The sequence below is a fragment of the Zingiber officinale genome, chromosome 8A, assembly GCF_018446385.1.
Source record: "Zingiber officinale cultivar Zhangliang chromosome 8A, Zo_v1.1, whole genome shotgun sequence".
NCBI classification, from domain to species: domain Eukaryota; kingdom Viridiplantae; phylum Streptophyta; class Magnoliopsida; order Zingiberales; family Zingiberaceae; genus Zingiber; species Zingiber officinale.
The window spans coordinates 117704077-117728825 of NC_056000.1; the positions used below are offsets into that span (position 1 = coordinate 117704077).

At 41.1% G+C, this 24749-nt stretch overlaps 1 non-coding gene across 1 annotated transcript; it reads left to right on the forward strand.

The window, feature by feature from the left end:
- Positions 1-299: 299 nt before the first annotated feature.
- LOC122013115 lies at positions 300-405 on the forward strand. The gene has a single exon (XR_006120456.1). It is a non-coding gene; the product is annotated as a small nucleolar RNA R71 (small nucleolar RNA).
- Positions 406-24749: the final 24344 nt, after the last annotated feature.

Sequence of the window (24749 nt, forward strand, 5' to 3'; positions counted from 1 at the left end):
TAAATGTTTGAACTCCCCGTTCTGTGACTTGTGATTTTCAAAACTCATAGACGGTTGAGTTACAATTTGTTTGACAGACTCTATAGCATTTATGGTTTGCACTTCTTGAATGTTATGAGGGAAATTTCATCCAACTTATGTTTGACCATTCATGGAGGTTCAATGTCACTTGATCAATTAACATATATGCTTCATCTACACTTTTGTCCATAAAAGAACCTCCAGCTGATGAATCCAATAAACTCTTGTCTGAGAAAGAAATTCCCCCATAGAATATGTGCAGGATCAACCATTTTTCAAAACCATGATGAGGGCACTGTCTTAGAAGACTCTTGAATCTATTCCATGCTTCAAATAATGATTCTTCATATGCCTGAGCAAAATTTGTTATGCAATTCCTCATATACACTGTTCTGCTTGGAGGAAAAAAATGATTCAGAAATTGCTTCTCCAATTGTTCCCTGTTGGTGCAATCATGCCCTGGAAGTTTCAATGTGTTGACATTTATTTAAGTTTAGGTTAATACGGTGGAACTAACATGCATTGTGAGTTTGCAGGAGGAGTTTCTTGCAGGTCAGAAGACCAGATGCAAGAGAAGACCAAGAAGGTCGAGGACTGGATTCTTGGCAAAAAGAGTTCTTGCAGGTCAGAAGACCAGATGCAAGGCAAGAGAAGTCCAAGAAGGTCGGGGACCGGATTCTTGGCAAGAGAAACCTCCTGCAAGTCACAAGATTATGTGTGTGATAGGCTCACTGTCAGAGATCGACTGGAAAATCAATTCAGACATGGCTGTGCGACAAATTACCTCTGAATCGATCAGCCGATCGATTGAAGGTAAGGCAATCGATTGGCTGATCGATTGGTAAAGTTCTGCGCAGCACAGAATGCGTCTGGATCGATCAGCCGATCGATTCAAGGTACTGAATCGATCGGCCGATCGATCCGTGAACATTCTGTGCGAAGCACAGAATCATTCTGAATCGATCAGCCGATCGATTCAAGGGATTGAATCGATCGGCCGATCGATCCGTGAACATTCTGTGCGAAGCACAGAATCACTCTGAATCGATCAGCCGATCGATTCAAGTTATTGAATCGATCGGCCGATCGATTCACGCAGCTGTTAAATTCATGAGCAAGCGTTTGAATCGATTCAAACGCTGCCCCAATCGATCCAAGTCAAATAAAAGAATCTGCACCGTTGATCTTGACGCGATGGCTTCCAACGGATAGTTGTGAATCGATTGGAATATGACCTCAATCGATCCACGGCGACGGCGGCGTGAGAAACGGCTAGTTTTCTCAACGTATAAAGCACGGAAAGAAACGGGAAAACACATACAACAAACACTATACTGTTCCATTGCTCTCCAGGCTTTTTGAAAGCTCTCAAGTGATAAAGATTCAAAGCAAAGGGTCCAAGCTCCTCTCTACTACGTACTGAAATCTCACCTGCAAAGAAGAAGCTGGTTAAATCTTGTAATCCTTCTCTACTTCTTCTTTGTAGCTTTTGTGATATTTATTTTGAAGAAAAGGGAGAGGTGTATTTCTGTTAAGGTTTCTCCACCTTCGGTGTGATTCCGAGAAGGAGGGTTTTCGATAGTGAAAGAGTGTGAGTGGTGTGGATCCTTGGATTAGTCACCTCCTTGAGGAGGTGGATACCAAGTAAATAACGGTGTTAGCATTGCCTTCAGATTTCCGCTGTGCAAAACAAAGTTAATCAGAAAAAGAAGTGAGCCATTCACCCCCCCCCCTCTAGCTCAACCGATCCTAACATTCCCAACTTGTAATACTTTGAGGATGGAGAGAATATAACCAAGTCATTGCTTTATCCTTGATACTAAAAGGAAATGTCATCAATCGATCTGCATCTGCTGACACTCCTTCACATTTCACCATATCACAAATCTCTAAAAATGTTTCAAGATGCAGATAAGGACTTTCTGATACTTCTCCTCCAAATTTGTGATCTTGTATCATGAAAATTAACTCTGGGTCTAGTTGAAAACTTTCTGCTTCGATTTGAGGTTGCACAATGGGAGATAAAAATCTTGCAGAAAATGGTGTAGAAAAATTTCTCATGGGCATGCTTGACATGTTAGTGCTCAGGGATATTCAAGGGAAAAAAATTATAAAAAGAATCAAAGACAAGTAATAAAATGCAATATGAAAAGCAAGAAAGAAAATGTAGAATTTAAATTGTAAGCAAGAAAGTGCATAATGAAAATAAGAAAGAAAAGACAAAAGGAAAAAGGAAAATATCTAGAATAATTCATATACTAATCAACTAATGTGTTTATAAGTTCTTGTTATTCTTAAGGCCTTTACGACGTTTGATCTTCACATACACAAGAACAAGATTGCAAGATGTATTTACAAAAGAAAAAGAAGAAAGAAACTAAATCAAAAGAAAAACAGAGAAAAGTTAGACTAGAATGTTAGAAATAAAAAATGCAGAATTAGAATTGCAACAAAAAGAATTGAAAGGAATGTTATACAAGAAAGGAAAAACTTATGAAAACATAATTCTAAAGATTAGTTACAACTGTGCAAATGAAAAGAAAAGTTATGTTATGTTTAGGCTAACTCAATTGATAATCCCTAATGTTATAATGTAGTCCCCGGCAACGACGTCAAAAACTTGTTGACTCTCTGCAAGTGTACGGATATGCCGTAAGTAATAATAAAAGATATCGAATCCACAGGGACTGGAATAAGCACTAAAGATGTCTTAACGCGAGTAAGCTAAACAACCAATCAATTGATTTACAAAATCTAAGTGTAACTATGAAATGTAAACAAAGAAATGAAAGAATAAGAAACAAGAAATAGGGCAACAATAAAGGGTATGTTCTAGGAGTTTTGGTTTCGTTGTAAGGATTGTTCAATGTAAATGATCTACCAAATCTTATTCCTCAATTGTCCACCATTTGTAGAAGGTTGCCGGTTCTCTCTTGTAATAGATAACCGGCCTAGGATTGAAATCTATACCTAAATGTGATCAATTAGGAATGAACCTATGTTGTCCTTACACGGGCTTGCCTGTCACGTGCACCCCTGGGAAAATCAACATAGAATCCATCACTCCTCAACCGCATTAAGATATATATAAACACATACAATCTATCCTACCTTCTTGAAATACCTAATTTCCCCTTCAAGATTACCCCTCAAACATCCTTACACGGGCATGTTCCTGTCACGAACGCCCCTCGGAAAATCGAATGAGGTATTACCTCTACAAGATCCACAAGATATTCAAACATTCAATCAAGCATGGTAATTAAGTCCTAATCACAACAATCCACACAAGAAAGAATAAACACAAACATGACAAAATCATAGAAATAGGAAATTGACAAATCCACAAGAGTTTTACATCAAATCATCCTTACAATTACTCCCTCCATCCTAGAACAAGAAATCTACTCTATAAAACAAGGAAAGAAACCCCAAGACATGAAGATTACAAGCATTCTTACCCCTCAAATCCAAGAAAAGAGAAAAAGAAAACTTATCTACAAAGAAGAACGTCTTCGGATCCAATCCTTGCTTTCCTCGGAGTCGATTCGGTGAAGATCTGCCCTTAGATCGCCGGAAATCCCTCCAAGAATGGTAAGGAACGCCCCAATCTTGTTTCCCTACCAAAAGGGAGAAGATCCCCTTTGAAATGAAGAAGAAACCTTTATATAGAGGGGTAAAATCGAGCGCCACACGACCCCAGGACCTGGTCGTGTGTGGGACATGGCCTGGCTCACTCCCCTCTTTGCCTATCTCACACGACCGTGTGTGAGACACGACCATGTCTGGCTGTGCCACCACACTCCTTTCACGACCGTGTAGATCCACACGGCCTGCACTGCCTCTGGCTATGGAGGTCTTGCACAGGCCGTGTGAAGCACACGGCCAGGGCATTCTTGGCCTCTGGAATTGTTGCACGGGTCGTGTGTAGCACACGGCCAGGGCACTCTTCGGCTCTGGAGGGCTTACACGGTCGTGTAGTGTACACGGCCTGCCTTCCTCTGGCTTCTCATCTTGGCACGGTCGTGTGAGGTTCACACCGCCAAGGCCACTTCCTTTCCTGCTGCAATTACACGGGCAGTGATCCACACACGGCCTGGGAAACCCCCCTTGGCAAGGCCGTGTGAGGTACAAGAATGATGCCTTCCTCCTTTGCTTCGCTTGCAGATTTGACCTTGAACATGAAACCTTCACCAAATTCGACTCCTGTATACAGAAAATGCACAAAAGCAGATCTCCGAACAAAAGGAGTAAATATGCTAAAAGGAAAGTTGGAAGTACGAAAATACGTAGATAAAACATGTACAAAGTATGTGAATGTGCGTCAAAATATGCTAAACAAGTGTATACAATCTACGCACATCAGCAGGTGGAAACCCCTAGGGGGTGATAACCCTAGGTCATAGGGGGTGGTAACCCTACGTCCAAGGGGGTGTTAACCCTAGGTGCAAGGGGGTGGTAACCTTTAGTAGAAAGTCTTAGCAGATCGAAGGCTTTGGGAAAAAATCCTAGAATCGGAGACTCTAGGTTGAAATCCTGGTGTCGCGAACTGGGTGAAAGTCTGGACGGGTCATGGAGCGGACGTCCAGCATGAAGACCGGAAGCTTCAGACGCTGAGCAAAAGTCCAGTTAGTCTGGAGGATCAATCTGGCAACACGTAACTTCTCCTGAGAGGAGTAGGTGAGGACGCGTTCCCTGAAAAGGGAACAGTAGGCGTTTGGTTTGACTTAGAAGTCAAAACTGGACAGTCAGAGGCTGTCAAACTTTAGTTTTTATATATTATTTTATGTCTGGACTAACTTTATTTTGCAAAAAATAAAGGGCTGGAAAAAGCTAGTCCGGGCGCCCGGAAGGGGTCCGAGCACCCCGAGCTGGTCTAGGTGCCCGGAGTAGGTCCAGGTGCCCGGAGTCGGTCCAGACGCCCAGAACCCTAAAGTTATCGCTAAGTTGATGTGGTGCGCATAGAGTGACCGAGTCACATGGTCCAGGTGCTCGGAGGGGTTCGGGGCGTCCGTAACAGCCTATAAAAGCAACTTCGACCAGGAGCCTCAAAACAACACAACGAATGACTTCTACTTCTTCAAGTTGCTCAAAAGATGATCCGACAAAGCCGTAACTCGACTCCGACGACCGAAAGCTTTGAATTCTTTATTTTAAAATTGTCAGTATAATTTCCATTACTGCGCATTTAATCATTGTATTTGTAAATTTGTGAATTTATCGTGATTGCCCACCGAAAACACTCTTACGTGCAGGTCTTGGAGTAGGAGTCGCCATAAGATTTGAACCAAGTAAAATATTGGTATTCGCGTTGTATCTTTTTACTTTTCCACTGCGTATTTACTTAGGCTACGTTTGGTTGGGTGTAATGTAATCAAGCTTGTAATGTAATCAAATTTGTAATGTAATGTAATGTAATCTTGATTACATTACTATGTTTGGTAATATAATGTATGTAATCTTTGATTACAAGGGTGATTAAATTCTTTTGTTTGGTATCCATTATTTTTTATAAGGAATGTAATTCATATTATTATAAAATGACAAAAATATCCTGCGACTTCTATCGACGGGTCGTCGTACCTCTGTCGGAGCTTGCGTCCGGTGACCGATGAATGTCGGTCGGCGATGGCTGACGATCGGCGGCAGGTGACCGGCGACGATGACGGCGGTCGGCGATCAGCGGCGGCGGCGACCGACAACCGGCGGCGATGGCTATCGGCGACCGACGGCGGCGGCGGCCGGTGACCGATGGCGGCGGCGGTCGACGATCGACGGCGGCGGCGGCCGGTGACCGATGGCGGCGGCGGTCGACGATCGACGGCGGCGGCCGGCGACCAACGGCGGCGGCGACCGACGACCGACGGCGGCGGCGGTGACCGGTGACCGACGGCAGCGGCGGCCGACGACCGGTGACCGACAGCGGCGGTCGATGACCGGTGACCGGCGGCGGCCGACGGGCGGTAGACTAACTAGGGATATATTCGACATTCAAATTTTGGTTAAACAGTGACCTCGGAATATAATCAGATTACATAGTATTTGCTTTGTAATCCATATTACAAAATTTCACTACCTTTTGTAATCGAGATTACATTACATTACAGGTTTAAAGTTAAAACAAACAAAATAATCAGCCTTTTAATGTAATCTTGATTACATTACCTGGCAGATTACACCCTACCAAACGTACCCTTATAGTTTTATAAAATGAACGAATTAGCCACAAGTACTATTCACCCCCCTTCTCTAACGTTTTTCGATCCTATATTCTAGACTACAAATAATAAATATTTTTAAAGTGTATGATACACAACTAATAACATAAAAAGAGAATTGAAATTAATAACCTCTTAAAATTTACAGATACAGACTAAAAGGGAAATTATACATAAGCAACAAAGTATTCAGTTGAAGGCAAGTAAAGCAAGGAAATTCTTTTATAAAAAATTGAAATGCCCATCTAAATTTACCTACATGAAAGAGTTGATAAGGAACATATCAGAACAACATTACTACAAAAGAAAAACATCTATATTATGACTAAGATAAACAATTGTGCTCATAACCTTGGTTAATTGTGTATTACAAAGATCTTCCTAGCACTCTGGACGTTAATCAAGTTGCAAAGGTTGTTTTCCTTCAACATTATGTAGATAAGGCGGTGGCTGTGAAAGCGGCAAGGTGGCAGCCACCACGTGATTAGGCCACATGAGCGGTCGACGTCGCTTGTGAAGTCATTGCCTGATTAGGTCCCGCAAATGACCGTCGTGGTGCGATTAGGACACAACGGGTGCTATGGATTATAGGGTGAAGAAGAAGGTCAGAGAAGTGTTAGAGTGTATACTAAAAGTTTAACTTTTTGTATAAATATTTAAGAATCACATTAGTCAAATGTCTACATTTATACGAAATGTAGTTGCCCATTGAATTTATATTGAAGATAATATTGTGTGAGGAGACACACAGAAGTTCATGTTATCAGTTTCTTATAAATTATAAACAGTTATTTACAACCAAGATGGAATGAGACAAACTATTGAAGTGATTGTAGTGTAATTAGGTATTAATTTATCTTGACTAATAAATTACACTAATACACTCTGAGTGTATTGAACAGAACCATTTGAGGTACACTAAAATCATTCAAAGCATTCGAAAAGACTTTAATACTCTTTTCTTGGAGGCGTTGATTGAATAGACAGGATACTCTAGTCCGTAATTTATGGATCAGAGGATGATCCACTGATTATAATTAATGGATTATAATTGACTCTATCTATTTAAATAATTTGGTCCATTAAAATGGATTCAATTTATAAAATGAACTATCTTCTTATCTGTAAATTATGATCAGAAGATCGGCGCTGTTGATTGAGAAGGGAAAAGAATATCTAACGAAAAATAAATCATTCGAATAGAAAAGGAATAGCTAAGAATGGAAAAGAAAACCGCGGAAAGCTTGCAGGAAAAAAAACAAAAACAAAAACAAAGCCGGAGGCAGGCTGGCGGCCCAGCTCGTCACCGCCCGACAAGACGCTTTGCCACTCATTTGGTGCCTGAACATATCCGTAAAGGCCTGCATTGTGGTCGTAGTTGGATTTTGTCACAATGAATTCGTCGAACATTTGTAAGCCACTTCAATGCGACGCTGGCGCTCGAAATACTCTGCGGCAAGCTGATGCTCTTCGTCGCTGACTCGTTAAACCGCGAGCAATTTGTATCTATGGTTTGTCTCTTGCATCGACTCATACCAGATAATGCCAAGTCCATGGAGATCTTCGATTCACTCACTATCTTCATGGCAAAAGGACTTAACGCGACCATCGAGTTCGACTGGGCTCCGTTCCGGTGGAGTCCAATTCGGACAGCGCCGAGGTGCACAGAGTCAGAGACGAGATCGTCCGAGCGGGATTGACCCGGAAGCACGCGAGAAGCTGGCGAGGAGCCGACATATCGTCTTCAACGCCTACCTTTGGTGGATGAGCGGAACCAAGACCATGGTCCTGTATCTTTTCCGTTTTAATTCCTTCCAAAGTGTCCTTTTTTCCTCGCCGAGATCTTGATGTTCTCCATTAACGTCGATTTGTTGTCTGCCAGAGAGGGTTGTTCGAAGTTGACTACTAAGAAGGTGGCGGAGATGAAAACAGAGGAGGCCTACAGGCTCGCGCTGCGGTGGATGCGGAAATGGGTCGGGCAGAACGTGGACCCTCGCGGAAGCAGGACGTTCTTGGTCAGCATGTCACCTACTCATTCTCGGTCGGTAAGTTTGGAGCCTCGATCGTCTTACAACTTCATCTCGGTCAGTAACTTTGATTCATGTTGCAGCAGCAAGGAATGAGGAGGTGAAGCAGGGGGAACTGCTACGACGAGACAAGTCCAATCAGGGACCAACTGCACCCGGGAGGAATACGATAAAATATCTCATTAATTAACTAGTCTCATTAAATATTTACTCTCAAATATCCTCACTTTCACAATTAAATATTCCACCAATCAAATATTTATAGACCCACGAACATTTTATTAATTTATATTTAATTTTAAGAAAAATACAATACAAAACATATAAATTTAAGAAAAATATTATATCATACAAATACATATACATGTGCAAATCATATTAAATTAATAAAATACATAATGATAAACTACAATTAATAAAATAAACATGAAGCGTTTAAAATAAACTATAAAAATTAATTACATATTTAATTTTTTTAAGTTGTTCACATATCGCTAAATGATTTTGAGGTTATTCATCTGTCATACATCGTGCGTTCATTACGAGGAGTTGATGTCTTTGGATGAGTTGATCAACTTTCTTTTGTTATTATACTCTTTCAAATGTGTCATTGATTATTTCATAACCTGATTCAATTCATCAATTAAGCATACTCTTCCTTTACCTTGCCTCTTTACTGCCTTCTGTCCCATTGGACGAGATCAGATTTCTCTATCATATATATTAACAGTGATGTTAGGATTAAAATAGTCAGTATGTGCACCTAATGATTTTGATGTTCTTGCTTTCTTTGTAACCTGTCACTCTGAGGATTGAGGAGCATACATCAGACTATTTTCACGATACTTCACACATGTTCATATTGAAAAGTAGTTTTAAAAGTACTCTTGTATTCTTCATGAGCTCGCACCATCAAATCCTCATCACTTCATCCGCTTGGTCGATCATTATACCATTTATTGTAGATTCTATTGTGTCTATTTACTGTTGGATCGCGAAGGTCGGCTAGAAGGGAGGTTGAATAGCCTGAAAATAAAAAAACAAACCCTTCTCGAACTCTTAAACTAACACTTGCATAAATTAGCTAAACAGAAAGTAAATCAGAAAAGACGAGACACCAGATTTGACTTGGTTATAACCGGGGAGGTTGTTAATCCAAGGAAAATGATCGTACTAAAAACTTCTTCAGGCAGAGAAGCCTTATACAACGATGAAGAGCAAAAAACAGAAGCTTAACTACAGAGAAAACGTACAAGTGTAGAAAGAATGAATTGCTTGAGTTGATGAAAAGCTTCTGGACCAAGGCTATATTTATAGCCTTGGTCGGGGTGCCCCGAAGAGATTCTGGATGCCCTGGGGGATAAAACTTTATCCCCCAACGTTCAGATCGCGATTGACGCGATCTAGTCAAAAAGTCAACTCGGGGCACCCGAAAGGGGTCCGGGCGCCCCGGAGGGGTCCGAGCGCCCTGGCTGGAAAAGTCAACCCCGTTGGCTTTTTCCAGCGGGGGTCTTCTGCTCCGGCTCCGTTCGTCTCAGACCGAGTCTTCCGCTCGCTTGGGTGATCTCTATCATCCGGAATAGGGCTTACCCGAACCCAACTTCCGGTCTTCTCGAGCAGGCTTCCACTCCGGCTTCTTGTCCCTCGGAATCACTGCGTACTTCCTTCTCGTCCGCCAGTGTACTCATCCGCAGTCTTCGTCCCTCGGTCGCACCCCGTGCCGACCTTCTCGCTAGCTGCGTCTCTTGCTCCTCGAGCAGTCTTTCGCTCCGGCTTCTCGTCCCTCGGAACCACCGCACGCTTCTTTCTCGTTCGCCGGTATACTCTTCCGCAGCACCTCGTCCCTCGGACACATCGCATGTCGTCCTTCTCGCTAGTTGCGTCTTCCGCTCGACTACCTGTGCTCCTAAGCTCCTGCACACTTAGACACAAGGTTAAAAACACACAGGACCTAACTTAACTTGTTGATCACACCAAAACAACCTTGGGGTTCCAACAATCTCCCCCTTTTTGATGTGAGCAACCCAAGTTAAGATAGGGTAAAAATAGACATGAAAATAAACTAACTAAATTTGCAATTAAGTGCAAAAAGATAGAAAATTTAGATTTTGGTCTACCTCCCCCTAGACTTATACTTTTCTTTCTCTCCTTTTGATCACATAAAAAATGGGATTCCGAAAAAAATCTAAGGGTAAAAAAAAATTCTAACTTTCTTAAAAAAAATTCTAAGCTGAATAAATTCTAAATTAGAGAATTTGCAATAATTTTCAGCAATAATATTCTAAGTTAAAAAAAATATTTCTAAGTAAAACTTTAGGTACGAAAATTTTCTAAGGAAAAACTCTAAGTATAAAAAATTTCTAAATAAAGCTTTAAAAAATTCTGACTTAAGAAATTTTACAAAAAATTTGAAAATTATTCTAAGTAAAGGTTTTAAGCAAAAATTTCAGAAAAATGTTTAACTTTTATGTAAAAGTTTTATGCAAAAAAAAATAAAAAATGTTTAACGAACTTTTCAAGTTAATTAAACATTTTATTTCAATATTTTAACTTTCGGGTCGTAGCGAGATACTAGGCCTTCTTGGTTATTGGAGCAATAACCACTTCCTTAGACAAAACCTCATAAAGAAATTTTTAATGTCTAATTTTCTCACTGAAAGCTCTAAATTCGATTAAAGATTTAAGTTAAATAAGACTTAGGAACCTAATATAGGTTCTGACCTACTGGATTAACTAGGAAATTCTTAGGGACATTTTTCTTTGAAATAAGTCTAATCTGTCCCTTATGATATCGAAAATACCAATTTAAATCGTTGTATTTTTTAAAATATATTTTATTTGAACATGCATGATTTTTTAGACTATATATTTACATTTTCAAATTATTATTTTCTGATTTCAATTTTTCATTTTCTAATTTTGATTTGTCTAAATCTTCTAGAGGGCAAGATTTAGCTAGTATTACTTTAAAATTTTTATTTTATTTTTCTAATTTGCAGCAATCTTTTGCTAATAATTTAGTAAATTTAAAGAGTTTATCGGGAGGAAGAGATCGTACCTGACTTACCTTGTCGATCTCGTTGTCCGTGTCTCTCCCTAAAGTGCTGCTTTCTTCCGACATAGCTCCCCTTCATCGATGCTCTCGATGCTCATTTCGGAAGAGCTTGAATCACAATCGTCGTCTTGATGACTCGCCATTAGTGCAAGCCTGGAGAATGCATCGACTTCCGATTCGGACGACGTATCGTCCCACGTCGCCTTTAGGGCCTTATGCTTTTGGACAAGCTTCTTGCCTTTTTCTTTGTCCTTGTTCTTTAGCTTGGGGCAGTTGTCCTTGGTGTGCCCTTCTTCGTCGCAGTGGTAGCAGCGGATGGTCCTTTCCTTTTTTCCCTTACGGATGGTTAGATTTCCTAGATTTACAAAGATTCTTAAACCGTCTTACCACCATTACCATTTCCTCGTCGTCAAGAGAAGACTTCGACTCAGGTTCGTCTCTCGATGCTTTGAGGGCGACATTGTACTTAGGCTCCTTCGTACTTGCACATCTTGACTCATGCACTTCAAATGTCGAAAAGAATTCTTCTAATGAAATTTTCTCTAAATATTTCGAAATGTAAAAAGCATCTACTAGTGACGCCCATTTTGAATTTCTCGGAAAAGAATTTAACGCGTATCTTAGAGAATCTCGGTTATTTACCGTCTCTCCGAGATTCGAAAGTCCGGTGATGATTTCCTTTATCCTTGAGTGCAGATGTGCAACTGTCTCGTCTTCCCCAAGTTGTAGGCTGGTGAGTTGGTTGCAGAGTAGATCTCATTTTGCGAGTTTTTCTTCGGGTGTTCCTTCGTGCAGCTCAAGGAACTTCTCCCAAAGTTTCTTCGCGGAGTCGTAGTTATCGATCCGGTTGACTTCTTGTGGCAAAAGAATGGTTAGTAGATGATACTCAGCTTTGCCGTTTGCCACGTAGTCGGTCTGCTCCTTTTTCGTCCAGTGGTGTTTCTCCTTACCTTTTGGTGCTGTAAAACCAAATTCCATAATTAACATTAAATTGAAATCAGTTTTAAAGAATACCTGCATTCGCTTTTTCCAGCTAACGAATTCCCCTTCGAACTTCGGTGGGTAGATAGTTGGTCTAGCCATTATCTTTGCTTCGATTGGCGGTTAGTCTTCTTGAAGCGCTTTGGCTCTGATACCACTTGTTGGATCGCGACGGCCGGCTAGAAGGCGGGTTGAATAGCCTAAAAATAAAAAACAAACCCTTCTTGAACTCTTAAACTAACACTTGCATAAATTAGCTAAACAGAAAGTAAATCAGAAAAGACGAGGCACCAGATTTGACTTGGTTATAACCGGGGAGATTGTTAATCCAAGGAAAATGATCGTACTAAAAACTCCTTCAGGCGGAGAAGCCTCTTACAACGATGAAGCGCAGAAAACAGAAGCTTAACTACAGAGAAAGAGTATAAGTGTAGAAAGAATGAATTGCTTGAGTTGATAAAAAGCTTCTGGACCAAGGCTGTATTTATAGCCTTGGTCGGGGCGCCCCGAATGGATTCCAGACACCCTGAGTGGATAAAACTTTATCCCCCAACGTTTAGATCATGATTGACACGATCTGGTAAAAAAGTCAACTCCGGGCGCTCGGAAGGGTTCCGGGTGCCCCGGACTATTCCGGGCGCCCCGGTTGGAAAAGTCAACCTCGTTGACTTTTTCCTGCCCGGGTCTTCTGTTGGGTTCGTCGGACCGCGAAAACCGCTTTTTCACGTCGCGGAAACCCCGAGTCACCCAAAGCCATGGATCTCGTGCAAAGATTCGTAAACAAAATTATCGAAAAACCTTTTTCTTGTACGAGTTTGTAAAAACTTTAGATCTACACTAAAGTTAAGATCATTACCCTTGTAGCGAAGCCCTTCGCGTTCCCGCTTGTCCAAGATGTCGCCGAATCTCTAGTTGTCAAAGTAGACAACCTCTATATGTATCCACACGGACACAAGTAGAAGGAGATGACCAAAACACAAGGTGTGCTAGCACCAATGGAGTGTTCGGCCAAGGAATGGGAGAAGGAGAAGAGAGAGCACCCAAGGGAGAAGAAGAGTGAATCAAATCAATGAGAGGAAATTAAAAAAAAACCCATTAGCCATCAAGTGGCCAGCCACTCTAGGAGGTGTAACCCCCACATTAATTCCAATTAATGTGGAGACCATTAAGAGTTGTAACCCCCATGAGGTGGCACTCTAGGATGATGTGGATCAACACTATTGGTCCACATCTTGCCACCTCACTAAATGACATGGCAACAAGTGTAACCTCCTCATTTAATGTGGGTCGGCCACATTAAATGCTATGGAGTCTTGTAACCTCCATGAGGTGGCACACATTGATGATGTGGAGCAATCCTATTGGTCCACATCTTGCCAACTCACTAGTGATGTGGTAAAAAAGTCAAGTCAAACATGACTTTTTCTCTTCCTCTCAAATCAAGTCAAATTTGATCAAATCTCTCTCATGGTTGATCTAATCCAACCATATGATTCAAGCCAACTTAATATAATGAATCTAATTCATTAAATTAAGTTGATTTAATGAGTCATAATCTAAATTAGACTCATTGAATACATGAATCAACTTGAGTCCAAATCAATTAGCCCAATTTGGATTACTCTTAATCCAATATGATTCATCAAATGAATCTAATCCTCTTGGTTCATCATATGAACCAAATCTCCATCTAGTTATCCTTAGTGTGTGACCCTATAGGTTCTTGTAACGTTGGCAATGCCCTAAACCCATTTAGGAGCATAAGTAATGAGCGGTATCTAGCAACACATCATTACTACCCAAGTTACAAGAATGTCGATATCCGACATCACCTTGTGACTACCAATTGTGACTCCTCACAAAATATGTGGCATTGTCCTTCTATCCTAGACATCTAGATTGATCAATATGAGGCATAGTCCGTGTCATCCTCTAATCAATCTAAATCTTGAACTCCAAGTAGACTCACTCGATCAAATGAGCTCAACATCTCATGTTGACTCATTTGGGCATGGCCATGCACTTAGTGGTCTCACTCTATCAAGAATACCGATGTCGCTCCCGTCATATGGGAGGGATAGATCCCATCTACATTACTCACATCCCTCTACATAATTCGTTATATACCCAGTAATCGCCTTTATAGTCCACCCAGTTACGGGTGACGTTTGACGAAACCAAAGTACATAACTCCTTATGTAGGGATCCATGGTGACTTCAGGTCAAAGGACTAATAGTCATACTAATAGCCACATGAGAAAGTATATGACACTCATATAACGATCCATGATACTTTCTCATGGCGGGTCATTCAGTATACATTCTCTAATGCATACCCATGTATTCACTGATATCTCTATATACATGACTTGTGAGATCAAGTCATCGAGCTGACCTACATGCTAGTCTTATTGTATTAACATTGTCCCTGAATGTTAATACTCGACTAGGAATGATTTAGAGTAGTGTTCCCTATATCATCTCACTATCGATTCAACCAATCGATTGATATAGGTAAGAACCTTTCTACTCTAGGACGTTACTATACTTATTTTATCTGACACTAATACAAATAAGCATAATAATCAAAAACCAAATGCCTTAATATATATACATGAATGTGATATACATGAGTCCATACAATCATCAAATGATTGGCTCTAGGGCTCTAACTAACAATCTCCCACTAGCACTAGTGCCAATCAGTATAGGCTCTAAGGCCTAATGACCTAGTGTGACCATCATGCTTCCTCTGTGCCAAAGCCTTGGTCAAGGGATCTGCGATGTTAGCCTCTATAGGTACTCTGCAAATCTTCACATCTCCTCTATCGATAATCTCTCGAATGAAATGGAAACGTTGTAGAATTGTTGTGAACTCTGCCAGCTCATAGCACTACCATTCAAGCAAAACACGAACCTCGACTGTGATCTTTAATCATCCTGATCGGTCTGGAAGCTAGCATCACTGTAACCCTTTACAGCTAGCTTATCATTGCCTCCATATATCAAGAAATATTCTTTAGTCCTTCTTAAGTACTTAAGAATATTCTTGACCGTTATCCAGTGACTTTCACCTAGATCTGACTGGTATCTGCTAGTCATGCTCAAAGCATACGAGACATCAGGTCGAGTACATAGCATGCCGTACATGATCGATCCTATGGCTGAGGCATAAAGGATCTGATCCATGCGGTCTCTCTCCTCTCTAGAAGAGGGACCTTGAGTCTTCGAAAGACTCATGCCATGTGACATCGGCAGAAATCCCTTCTTGGAGTTCTGCATGGCAAACCGTAGGAGTACCTCATCAATGTATGTACTCTGACTTAGGCCAAGCAATCTCTATAGATCTGTATCCCAAGAATGCGGGATGCCTCACCTAAGTCCTTCATTGAGAAGCAACTCCCTAGCCAGGTCTTGACAGACTGAAGCATAGGGATGTCCTTCCCAATGAGTAGTATGTCATCCACATACAATATGAGGAAGACAACTATGTTTTCTACAACCTTCTTGTAGACACAAGGCTCATCTTCGTTCTTGATGAAACCAAACTGTTTGATCGCATCATCGAATCGAAGATTCCAGCTCCGAGAATGGCCTCTAGCCATTTCTTGGAATCTGGTCTCATCACAGCTTCCTGATAGGTGGTGGGCTCATCCTCTATGAACACAATGTCATCATGATCAGACAAGAGAAATGAGTATCTCTCAGGCTGACGACGTACCCCATCAGACCTGCGAAGAGGTATGTCTACTTGAACTGGTTGTTGTTCCTCAACTCCTTGTGGAACAATATCATCCACAACACTTTGTGGTTCCAGTTCAACTTCCATCGAGGCTCCAGTGCTATCGTTCGCATCTTGAACTTCTTCAAGATCAAAGGTACTCTCACTAGTCTTTCTAGAAACAAAGTCCCTTTCTAGAAAGACCCCAGTCTTTGCCACAACTACCTTGTGCTAACTGGGAATGTAGAAGTAATATCCCTTAGTTTCCTTGGGATATCCAATGAAATAGCACTTGTCGGATTTGGATCCTAACTTGTCTGAGACTTGACGTTGTACGTAAGCCTCACAACCCCAAATCCTCATGAAAGACACCTGGGCATCTCTCCCAGTCCATATCCTATATGGTGTCTTTATCACGGCCTTGGATGGAACTCGGTTGAGAATGAAAGCTGTCGTGTCTAGAGCATATCCCCATAGATATGTTGGAAGATCTATGTGACTCATCATAGATCGTACCATATCTAATAGGGTGCGATTCCTCCTTTCGGATACACCATTCCATTGTGGTGTTCCAGGAGAAGTGAGTTGGGATAGGATCCCACACTCAGCTAGATAATCACGAAACTCATGGCTTAAGTATTCACCACCTCGATCTGATCGAAGTATTTTAATACTCTTGCCAAGCTGGTTCTGTACTTCATTCTTGAATTCTTTGATCTTTTCAAAGGATTCAGATTTATGTGTCATCAGGTACACATAACCTTATCTACTGAAGTCATCAGTAAATGTGATGAAGTATCTATAACCGCCTCTAGCAGCGACATTGAAAGGGTCACATACATCACTATGTATGAGTCCTAACAAATCAGTCGCTCTCTCACTGTGCCCACTAAAGGGAGTCTTGGTTATCTTGCCTCGTAGGCATGACTCGCATATCTCATATGATTCAAAATCAAATGAGTCCAGCAAACCATCCTTATGGAGCTGGGATAAGCGCTTGTCATTTATATGACCTAAGCGACAGTGCCAGAGATAGGTTTGGTTCAAGTCGTTCGATTTGAACCTCTTGGTACTAATGTTATAGATAGGGCTCTCAAGGTCTAGAATGTAGAGTCCGTTTATCAGAGGTGCACTACAATAGAACATATCTTTTAAATAAACAGAACAACATTTGTCTTTTATTATAAAAGAGTATCCTTTCTTGTCTAAACAAGAAACTGAAACTATGTTCTTAGTTAATGCAGGCACATAACAACAATCGACTAACTCTAGTACAAGCCCAGAGGGCAGAGATAGAAAGTAAATCCCTACAGCAACAGCAGCAACCCGTGCTCCATTGCCTACTCGTAGGTCCACCTCGCCCTTTGTCAATGTCCTGCTATTTCTCAGCGCCTGCACATCAATACAAATGTGAGAAGCACATCCAGTATCTAATACCCAAGATGTAGAAATAGATAGATTGACTTCTATAACATATATACCTGAAGTGGAAGTCTCACTTCGCTTCTTCTTAAGATCCTCCAAGTATACCTTGCAGTTCCTCTTCCAGTGCCCGGTCTGACCGCAGTGGAAGCAGGTAGCATCCTTGGCGACCCCTCCTTTAGGCTTCAGTGCCTTGCCTTTGCCCTTGGTTTGGGACTTTCCCTTACCTTTGGGCTTGCCCTTGCCCTTGTGCTTCTGTACCATCAGAATGGGCTTAACCTTCTTAAGGTTAATCTCAGTAGTTCGTAACATACTAAGTAGCTCGGGCAGTGGCTTGTCAATCTCGTTCATGTTATAGTTGAGAACGAATTGACTATAGCTATCCGGCAAGGACTGCAAGATCAAGTCAGTGGCCAGCTCTTGGCCAAGTGGGAACCCCAGTCTTTGTAGGTTCTCTATGTACCCAATCATCTTGAGTACATAAGGACCTACGGGAGCCCCGTCGCACTGAAACAGTGCCTTAGAGATCTCAAATCTCTCATGCCTCGCTTGTCCCTGATATAGTTGGCGAAGATGCTCAACCATATCGTAAGCGCCCATCAACTCGTGTTGCTTCTGAAGCTCAGAGTTCATGGTCGCGAGCATTAGACAAGACACATCTAATGCGTCATCTTGATGCTTCTTGTAAGCATCCCGGTCAGCTCGCGTGGCAGTGGCAGGAGGAGCCTCCGGAATGGGCTGCTCCAGAACGTACAGTTTACGTTCCTGAGTGAGAACCATTCTCAAGTTCCTGTACCAGTCCAGGAAATTCGCTCCGTTGAGCTTGTCCTTCTCAAGGACAGATCGCAGGGAGAAGGAATTCGTGTTCGATGTCATGGTTATCTACAACAGAAAATTTGTAGAAATAAATATCATATTCTTTAAAAATCATTTAATTAGACTTTTAATTAAATGATGCTCCCACTGAATTCTATAATTCTTATGGGACAAGATCCACATCATATTAACCCTTGAGTTCGCTTTGGCTAATACGCCCAAGGCTTAGTATGATCGGTAGGTAACGATTACCAATTACATCTCTATGCAACTCTTGTTTATAGAATCAATATCCGCATTTATATTAAAACTCGAGTTAGCTTTGGCTAATATGCCCGAGAGTTAATATAAACGTGATTTTGTCCTACCTTTCCAACTATTGGAAGAATGCCTACAGTTGACTCGATCCAACCGAGTAACTAGGAATACTCAATCTAATTGAGTTTGTATTCACCCATGCGTTGATAGGCGGGACCAAGATTGTCCCTCCGTACCCTACCAAGATAATATGTATTGCTCTACTTTGGCAGATTCAACAATACATGTGATCGAGGTAGTGATAGGTATCACGGCACGGTTAGGCATTTAGAGTTGGTTCGATCTAGATCTAATCTAATCGAGAAGGATGCATCTTGTGCACGACTTAGATATAATCTAATCACAAGGGTGCATCATGTGCACGACTTAGATCTAATCTAATCGTTAAGGCACTAATTGATTAATTAATTATTAAACATGCATCAGATACATAACAATTAATTAATTAATCTATTTGTGATTTAGTCATGGCCCTACTACGATCTTCTCAAGCCAATGAGAAGATCGAATGGTCAACCTAGGGTCAATAGCTTCTCCAAGCTCCTCCCTTTGACCACCTTGTGTTGCTCGTGCCCGCCTCGGAACTCCGTCTCGTGTGGACCCTCCACCGCTCCAATTTATACATTACAATTTGAAACTCGAGTTACATTCGAGTCTAAATCTAATTTACAACCAGAATAAGAGAAAGGCACGACGCGCAGGCCGTGGGGGAAAAAAATAAAAATACAGCACACACAATCATATGACGGCACGCAGGCCGTATTATGAATTACAACACAAATACAATCTTATTAGGTATTTTCGGCCATGACTATCACAAATTAATATATAATTCAAAATTATATATTTTTCATAATTTTTATGTAATTTTAAAATAATTTTTACAATTTTTATGAGTAAAATTTCCCGGCGGTCCCGTTTAGCGATTTCGGGCGCAATCGCGGAACGGATCCCCTTGCGGGGCCCAGGGGCAGCGCCCCTACCCACGATCTAACCATCGCGAGGGTTCCTTTGCGATCCAACAGCACCTAAACCCGCTGTCCCAAAATGATTTGGGTCGAGACATTGCCGTTTCGGAAAAATCTTCCCGGCGGGTTCGTTTTTAGCGATTTCGGGTGCAATCGCGAAGCAAATTCCCTTGCGGGGTTAGGGGGAATGCCCCTACCCACGATCTAACCATCGTGAGTTGCTCCTTTACGATCTAATGGCACCCGACCCCGCTGTCCCAAACGGATTTGGGGCAAAACGAAGCCGTTTAAAAGAAAACTTTCCGGTAGCCAAGGCCTACAAGTGCCGAGACACTTGTGCTTCGCTTCTACGGAAAAATTACTCATAAAAACTCTAAAAACTCAATTTTTACAGAAAATCACAGAAGGTATATTTTTCATAAAAATACAAACGAACTCGTACAAGTCTTTGCACGTGGCTCTGATACCACTGTTGGGTTCGTCGGGCCGCGAAAACCGCTTTTTCGCGTCGCGGAAACCCCGAGTCACCCAAAGCCATGGATCTCGTGCAAAGATTCGTAAACAAAATTATCGAAAAACCTTTTTCTTGTACGAGTTTGTAAAAACTTTAGATCTACACTAAAGTTAAGATCATTACCCTTATAGCGAAGCCCTTCGCGTTCCCGCTTGTCCAAGATGTCGCCGGATCTCTAGTTGTCAAAGTAGACAACCTCTATATGTATCCACACGGACACAAGTAGAAGGAGATGACCAAAACACAAGGTGTGCTAGCACCAATGGAGTGTTCGGCCAAGGAATGGGAGAAGGAGAAGAGAGAGCACCCAAGGGAGAAGAAGAGTGAATCAAATCAATGAGAGGAAATTAAAAAAAACTCATTAGCCATCAAGTGGCCGGCCACTCTAGGAGGTGTAACCCCCACATTAATTCCAATTAATGTGGAGACCATTAAGAGTTGTAACCCCCATGAGGTGGCACTCTAGGATGATGTGGATCAACACTATTGGTCCACATCTTGCCACCTCACTAAATGACATGGCAACAAGTGTAACCTCCTCATTTAATGTGGGCCGGCCACATTAAATGCTATAGAGGCTTGTAACCTCCATGAGGTGGCACACATTGATGATGTGGAGCAATCCTATTGGTCCACATCTTGCCAACTCACTAGTGATGTGGCAAAAAAGTCAAGTCAAACATGACTTTTTCTCTTCCTCTCAAATCAAGTCAAACTTGATCAAATCTCTCTCATGGTTGATCTAATCCAACCATATGATTCAAGCCAACTTAATATAATGAATCTAATTCATTAAATTAAGTTGATTTAATGCAGTCGTAATCTAAATTAGACTCATTGAATACATGAATCAACTTGAGTCCAACTCAATTAGCCCAATTTGGATTACTCTTAATCCAATATGATTCATCAAATGAATCTAATCCTCTTGGTTCATCATATGAACCAAATCTCCATCTAATTGTCCTTAGTGTGTGACCCTATAGGTTCTTGTAACGTTGGCAATGCCCTAAACCCATTTAGGAGCATAAGTAATGAGCGGTATCTAGCAACACATCATTACTACCCAAGTTACAAGAATGTCGAGATCCGACATCACCTTGTGACTACCAATTGTGACTCCTCACAAAATATGTGACATTGTCCTTTTATCCTAGATATATAGATTGATCAATATGAGGCATAGTCTGTGTCATCCTCTAATCAATCTAAATCTTGAACTCCAAGTAGACTCACTCGATCAAATGAGCTCAACATCTCATGTTGACTCATTTGGGCATGGCCATGCACTTAGTGGTCTCACTCTATCAAGAATACCGATGTCGCTCCCGTCATATGGGAGGGATAGATCCCATCTACATCACTCACATCCCTCTACATAATTCGTTATATACCCAGTAATCGCCTTTATAGTCCACCCAGTTACGGGTGACGTTTGACGAAACCAAAGTACATAACTCCTTATGTAGGGATACATGGTGACTTCAGGTCAAAGGACTAATAGTCATACTAATAGCCACATGAGAAAGTATATGACACTTATATAACGATCCATGATATTTTCTCATGGCGGGACATTCAGTATACATTCTCTAATGCATACCCATGTGTCAGCTTGATATCTCTATATCCATGACTTGTGAGATCAAATCATCGAGCTGACCTACATGCTAGTCTTATTGTATTAACATTGTCCCTGAATGTTAATACTCGACTAGGAATGATTTAGAGTAGTGTTCACTATATCATCTCACTATCGATTCAACCAATCGATTGATATAGGTAAGAACCTTTCTACTCTAGGACGTTACTATACTTATTTTATCTGGCACTAATACAAATAAGCATAATAACCAAAAACCAAATGCCTTAATATATATACATAAATGTGATATACATGAGTCCATACAATCATCAAATGATTGGCTCTAGGGCTCTAACTAACATCTTTTGCTCCGGCTCCGTTCGCCTCAGACCGAGTCTTCCACTCGCTTGGGTGATCTCTGCCATCCGGAATAGGACTCACCCAAACCCAACTTTCGGTCTTCTCGAGCAGGCTTCCACTCCGGCTTCTCGTCCCTCGGAATTGCTACGTGATTCCTTTTCGTCCACCAGCATACTCATTCGCAGTCTTCGTCCCTTGGTCGCACCCCGTGCCGACCTTTTCACTAGCTGCGTCTCTTGCTCCTCGAACAGTCTTCCGCTCCGACTTCTCATCCTCCGGAACCAACACACGCTTCCTTCTCATCCCTCAGAACCACCGCACGCTTCTTTCTCGTCCGTCGGTGTACTCTTCCACAGCGCCTCATCCCTCGGACGTACCGCGTGTCATCCTTCTCGTTAGCTGCGTCTTCTGCTCGACTACCTGTGCGCCTAAGCTCCTGCACACTTAGACACAAGGTTAAAAACACACAGGACCTAACTTAACTTGTTGATAACACCAAAACAACATTGGGGTTCCAACATTTACGATCTTTTTCAGCGAAGCCCAATGTGATTTTGTTTTCTCCGTAGTTTTCTTTTTAGCTCGCTTATCTCAATTGGTATTGTACTATGTCACCACTCATTTCCAAAAAGACTCATTCTTCTGAGCATTACCAACTACTGAATCTTCACTCATAATTGTATAGGCCGCTGTAAGGAGCTTATCATCTGCTACTGTCCATATTGGTCGCTTGCTATGGTCTTCATCTGATCCGTTGCCCATCTCTGGTGCTCGATTGAGAATAATATTATCAGACCCTATTTCAGATGAGAATAGAGGAAATTGTGAATTGGGGACTGCATAAGGTATTTCTATACCTTTATCACTGTCAGTTGCATCAACACCGGCTCTTCTTGATTCATTTGATTGAATCTCTGGTGATCGAAGCAGATTAATTTCATGAGATGAGGCTTACATGAAATATTGACTACTCTGCCAATATTCTGGAGGATATGTATAAAACGGAGCTCGAGGGTCGTCACTCAAAGAATTTGGATAACTTTAGAAATTATGGTAATATGGTGGCGGGGTATGGAAAAGGTTGAAAATTTAGTGGGTGTTGAGTGGGAAATGGAAATTAAGGATTGAGGAAATTGGGACGAACTCGAGAACTTTCTTCATTAGAATTTTCATCGATATTTGGAGAGCTGAATAAATTCCTAAAATAATGACCGAAATTTTTATCATTTCACTCTAAATTGTTGGTAGACAATGAGTATGGAAGTGATGAAAATCGATGAAAGAAATGATGTATATATAGGGGGGAAAATGAACATTGCTCAACGTTCGGAAAAAAATGAACATTGCTCAACGTTCGGAAAAAAATGAACATTGATTAATGTTCGATTTTAATTTTAACGTTCAACATTTGATTTCTTTCCACGTTCGATTTCAATATTATCCAACGTTCGATTTCAATATTACCCAACATACAAAACATTAATTAATAAAATAAAATAAAATAAAATATGATAGCCCACCTATTGGTGGGCCTGACACAACGGAAAATCACCGGACACAAATTTGTGCTCGGTGATTTCCAATCACCCCTCAAATATCCTCCATAATGGGAAATATTTAAGGAGGGGGGATATTTGGAGAAATATCTTCTCCAAATATCTCCCATTGGAGATGCCCTAAGAGAAGAGCAAGTCATTCTGCCCCAATTTGGGCAGATGAAAAAAAACCCAATCCACAGACATATTTATAGATCCATCAGTTCATTATTTGATAACAAATAAATAGAGAAAAGGAAGTGTAATCTATATTTTCTCGTGAAATAAATCGTGTAAACTTTTCATGCGGAAAATTTTCCCTCATTTTTTTACATCCGCCCTCCTAAGTAAACAGGGCATGAATGATATTTTTTGGACCTAAAATTGGGTCGTTACGAATTGCACTCACTAACAAATATAGATCTCTGAACGAGATTCAATTTGATATATTACACGTCATGTGGTTCAATCTGAACCAAAAGTTATGATCTATTAAATTTAACTTAACATTCACATTATAACAACTACAGTTTTGTATCTTCGTAATTGCTACAACTCTGTAACAACTATGAACTAATAACTGCTACAATGTGTTGGGACACTCCGAAAGCTAGAGGGGGGTGATTACCTCCGTTCACTTTGTTGATAATAATTTACAGCGGAAAACTCGAAGCAAATGCTAACGCCTTGATTTACTTGATATCCACCTCAACGAGGTGACTAATCAAAGGATTCAACCCTTCCTCACATATTCACTATGAAATAACTCCTTTTCGGAAATACTCTGGATGTGAAAAAATCTCATACAAGCTCTTAACAAGAATACAATACAAACAAGAAGTAAAAACAATAATACAAATGAAAACCTTTTCTTGCTTGATCTCTCGTAACTTGCAAATACCTCTTGAATATTGGAAATGCAACAACACTTGTCTCAAAAAATCTTCAAGACCCGGTGACAATGGTAGAGATGATATCGGAGAGAAGAGTTTTAAGAGTTGCGTCAAAAACACCCTTTATTTGTTCGCTTTAAGGTTCCTAATAGATTGGGCTTACCATGCCGAATTCCTATTCAAACCTGTGCAATGGTCATATTCCCAATCGATTGGAGAGACTTAATCGATCAACTGATCAATCCAGAGCGCCTCTGTACTCTTGTTGAAAATTTCGAGATCGATTAGGCTCCTTCTCAATTGATTTAGCCTCTT